The following is a 5,415-nucleotide window of genomic DNA, read 5'->3' on the forward strand; positions in this document are numbered from 1 at the left end:
AACACACACACACAAAAACACACACACACAAAAACACACACACACAAAAACACACACACACAAACACACACACACACAAAAACACACACACACAAAAACACACACACACAAAAACACACACACACAAAAACACACACAAACACACACAAACACACACAAACACACACAAACACACACAAACACACACACACACACACACACACACACACGCACACACACACACACACCGGTGATCTCTGGGCCATTTTCTGTATCACAGCTTCCCATTTGCTATCCTGAAAAACTGAGTCAGCATCTCTCTATAATGAATGAGATGTTGAGCTCAGAAAGAGGAAGAGGTGTTAATGTTGTGCTATGCTTAAGCATTTGGGGGGGGGGGGTACGTATTTATAGAAAAGGAAAAACGAAGGGAAAAAACATAGTGTGAAGGTGTTATGTGGAATGTTGTATGTTTTATAATCATTATTATTATTTAGTTGTATAACTTTTTTTACCAAACACCTACTCTGTTTTATCTAAGTAATCCCTCTTTGTTTAAAATGTATTGCATAACAGATACTTTTTAGCTGCCTTTTTAAATAAGTGTATTTTTGCAATTTCTTTAATCTCTTTTGGAAATTTATTGTACAGTTTTATTCCCTAGTGGAAAAGGCTGTTTTAAGTTTCATGTTTATTTTTTATTGACAAATGTAAGTTGAGTCTAGTTCTTGTTCCATGGTCATGGACAGAGCTGTTTGTGAAGTAATTACCAATGTTATTTTTTATGTGTACAACTGACTGGTAAAAGTATTCACGTGGTGCAGTTAAAATCCCCAGTGTTTTGAACAGATCGTTACAATGAGCTCGACTACTATTTTTGGTTTTATTCTTATGGCTCTTTTCTGAAGTTTGAAAATTATGTTCACATTTTTTGCCTTTGTTCCCCAAAACAGAATGCCATAGCTAAGAATTGAGTGTACATATGAATAATATGTAACTAAAAGACAATGCATGTTACACACTGATGATAGGATTTTAAGGGTATAATACGCTGATGACGTTCTGTTTGCAATTACCTTTGTGTGTTCACACCACTTCAACTGAGAATCAATATTCATTCCTAGAAATTTTGCATTTGTTACACAGTCTATAGAGGTGCCATATATATTTAATTTAACATTGTCATTTTTCTTTAACAAACTGAAATTCATGGCATTAGTTTCTTTATGTTAAATGGCGCTTTTTTGCTTATTGACCAATCATAAACTTCCTTGAGAGTTTCATTTGCTTTCTCTTTGAGGAGTACTCTTGTTTTCTCAGTGACTATAACATTGCTGTCATCAGCAAAGAGAATGTTTTCACCACGACTAACACTACTGGGGAAGTCATTGATGTACATCAGGAATAGAATTGGTCCTAATATGCTACCTTGCGGAACTCCTATATTAATGTATTTTGGTTCTGATAAGTCTTTTACTAAATGTTTAGATCTTTGTACCCTATCTGCTAGGTATGATCGAAACCAGTCATTAGTTACCCCTCTTATTCCTAATGCTTCTAATTTATTTAACATAATCTTGTGATCGACAGTATCAAAGGCCTTAGGAAGATCCAAAAGTATGCCTGTGACACGATCATCTTTATCAAGAACATCAAGTACAACTTTTTTGAATTCTACTATGGCTGACTCCGTATTTTTGCCAGTTCTGAAACCAAACTGAGATTCGATTAAAAGATTATCTTTATTCAGGTAATTCATTAATCTGTCTTTGATAATTCCTTCTATTATTTTTGGCAATGGTGACAGCAGGGAAATGGGTTGGTAATTTTCTATGTCTTCTCTATTACCTATCTTAAGCAAAGGTACAACTCCTGCCTGTTTTAACTGCTCTGGAAATGTCCCTGATGTGAAGAATTCATTTATTATGGAACTTCCTGGCAGATTTAAACTATGTGTCGGGCCGAGACTCGAACTCGGGACCTTTGCCTTTCGTGGGCAAATACTCTACCAACTGAGCTACCCAAGCACGACTCACGCCCCGTCCTCACATCTCTGCTTCTGCCAGTAAATCGTCTCCTACCTCATTCATTCATTATATTTGTTTAGGGGCCTTGTACAATTTCTATGCATTGTTTTAGTACACACATTGGTACTTCATCTAAGCCTACTGAATTTTTAATTTTTGAGCAGTTTTATTGACTTCATTCTCTGTGGTTGGAAGTAACATCATTGTACTTAGTGCAACATTATTTACAGGTGTTATATTTGTATTGAGGAATTTTTGCTGTAACTTTTCTGCAATACTTGTAAAATGCTCATTTACATAGTTTGCTAACTGTTGTGGATTATTTATTACCTTATACCTCTCTCTTAGCAGTATGTTATTCTGCATTTGTTTGCCTCTCCTCGTTTCCTTTTTTTATAACGTCCCAGACTGTTTTGCTTTTATTCTCTGTATTATATATTATTTTGTCATTAAATGACTTTTTTGCAGCTGGCTTTGGTTCGACCAGTGCGAATTTTTCAACAATATTTTTGGAGTCAGAAGTAAAACGTTCAGGAAACATAGCCACATCAGACTGACTACAACAAGAGTATACCAGAATCAAGAAAGAAACATAGTCTTCAGGATAAAAATGAAGAAAAATTCTCCTGCTTCGACTAATATCTTGAAATGGTAAATGCCTGGTATCGTCATGTGAATGACTTAGCAGGTCCAGAAGTCGTTGCTGGATAGCGGAAAGGTTTGGTGAGACAAGATCGTGTTAATGTTTAGTTTCATTGAAATGGAATGACCTGCATGATAATATTGGTTATCGGACTTCGTGAAGGGCATAGCCTGCAGGCTCAGCTTGTAGAAATGAAAATGAGTAAACGATAGCATACTGAGGGCGTGCGAACATTGAGTCACCAAATCAATCGCTTCCAACTAATTAACAGGCTGAAAATACATCAAATCTTTCTGGATAAGTGGAACATGGTGCTGATTACACAGTTTTAAATAAAATATATTGCGTATTTTAAGGATTTACTTATTATTTCATTAGTAATTGTAATAAAAATAATCAGTACAGAACGTTATCGTCTGGAAGCTCTGACACGAAGGACAAGAGAGAGTTGTATATCGCTTTTGCAGTTTTTAAACAACAGAAGAACGCAAATTCCAGAGAGTGCTGAATACGAACAAGAGATATAACCTTTTTTCAATACAATTAAGGTATTTTTTATGGAAACATGTTTTCTTATATTTGTCCCTTGAATGGTGACGACAGTGTCTGTCACAGTTCCTGGTAGCGCCTGCGCTGTAGCCCTCTTTCTAGAGATATATGTTGTAAAGAGAAAATAATTCAGATTAAACATCTTTACGAAATATTAATTTTGTCAATCCTCCTAAAGTCAGGTGGGTGTAGCTCAGTTTGCTCAAAATAATAAACGATGAGGAGAACTTACCTTCATTTCGATGCTTTGCTGTAGATGACTCGTCCTGTAAGTTTCTTAAGTGAAGACGCACCAGAGAACATCATTTTTCTCAAAAGACATCAAAAGTCATTCAGTGTTTCAAGTGTATAGTTTATTACGTCACACAGTACTGCTCAATCAGAATGTACCCCAACAGGATTTCTCGCGGGCCTTATACGCTCTTCCTAACAATTGATGAACTGTTGCATTTTATAGTAAATTCGCTGATTACTATCACTGAAGTTGCTGATAATTAAAGTTATCATCCTGTAGTTATAATTGAAATGCATGGAATAACATACAATGACAATTACAAATATCTTGTGCTCGTCGAAAAATAAATGAAATGGTATGAATAAACAGTGCTGATTACATTTTTGTTAGTTATACTGAAACTACAATGTCCCAGATATTCCTACCCAGTTTCTTGTTTCAAATATGAGTACATTATTTTTTAGTATGAACGGAATTTCAATATATCGTACAGCAGCCCAAATAAACACTTTGTTTAATTGTTAATCTGGTTTTTGTTTTATGAATTCTAATAAATACGTGATAATTAGATGTGATTATGTTAGCCAATAGCGTAGCAACAGTCAGTATGATAGACGGAATTGTTACAGGTTTCAAACATAGTAATTACAGTGTATTTGATACCTATTTTGTTACTCGATTGTTTGTAAACGAAAAGCCTAATTGCAGCTAAACGAAATGGCAGTATATGTTCCAATCAATGGATGAAAGTAATATTAGAGACTTCTTTGACATGAAGTTGTTGAAAACTACGTTACAGAAGTCGAAAGGCGAAATTACTTACATGGGTCCTATTTAATAACATTTCATCAGGCAATCTAAATTATATTCGAAATTGTAAGAAAAATAAGCTGTTATGTTTCATACCTATCAGTCATGTTTCACCCAGTCGCTTATCGCTGACGTATTGCTTTTCTAAATAATTGGTTTGTTTTAGGTAACGAATGGTTCATGGTAAACAGTTTCATAAAGTTAGCATGAGAGAACGGATTTTCTTGTCACGACATTCAGGCAAACCATTTGATAGTAATAGACTGCTTAAAGTTTTTCAGTAAAGAGTTAGCTGTCATGAATTAGTGTTAAAGTCTGGAAATATAGCTGTGCTCAGGACCATTTAAGTAAATATTTGACCCCTCCCCCTTGCCCATTTGGGAATACTCGAGAGAAAATCTGAGAAAACTGTGGCTCGAACTACAGACGTTAAAACTTTACAGAGTTAGAAATGTTATGAATAGTGAACATTGAGAATGGTACATGACAGGTTACAGAGACTGGCTCTGTTAAGTACAGTTCTTGATAGTTCAGTTTATCATAATGCAGTGCTCAGTAAAATTGTCATTTAGTACTCGTTTTACAGTTTCGGTTCTTACGCCTCAAATTTGTCAGAAAAATTATATAATTAACAATTATTTGTATATAATCTTTGGTTACTGTCTTCATTATTATTTTTCTTTTTGTTTTGTTTTCCATCCTTTCACACAGGTAGCATCTTATGAATAAGATGTAGTACATAGGGCAGACGCAGTGAAATGACTGTTAAAGTTTCTGTTTCGCGATCTTTTGGGCCCACAGCATAGTATACGTCGGTGTAAGATATAATAGAAATGAATGATCCAAACAAGCTGCAGTAAAGTAATATTTTTTTTTTAATATTTTGCACGACAGGCCTGTTTCAGCTTATTCTCATTATCAAGTGACGTCTAGTTGGAAGTGAAGACCATATTGCATTTATAGTAAAGTCTTTGTGTCGTATCTCGGTAAGCAGGCCTATAATAGCTCTTGTAGTTATGAGCTATTATACTTACCGAGACATAGCAGAACGACTTTACTATAGAGGCAATATGGTCGTCACTTCCAACTAGACGTCACTTGATAATGCCAATAAGCTGAAACAGGCCTGTTGTGTAAAATATTAAAAAAAAAACATATTACCTTACTGCAGC

General features: G+C 35.0%; 1 non-coding gene across 1 annotated transcript; it reads right to left on the bottom strand.

Moving 5' to 3' along the window:
- Nucleotides 1-1,931: 1,931 nt before the first annotated feature.
- On the bottom strand, nucleotides 1,932-2,006 carry Trnas-cga (transfer RNA serine (anticodon CGA)). Its single transcript has one exon. It is a non-coding gene; the product is annotated as a tRNA-Ser (tRNA).
- Nucleotides 2,007-5,415: the final 3,409 nt, after the last annotated feature.

This window comes from Schistocerca cancellata, chromosome 1, assembly GCF_023864275.1.
Source record: "Schistocerca cancellata isolate TAMUIC-IGC-003103 chromosome 1, iqSchCanc2.1, whole genome shotgun sequence".
Lineage (NCBI taxonomy): Eukaryota > Metazoa > Arthropoda > Insecta > Orthoptera > Acrididae > Schistocerca > Schistocerca cancellata.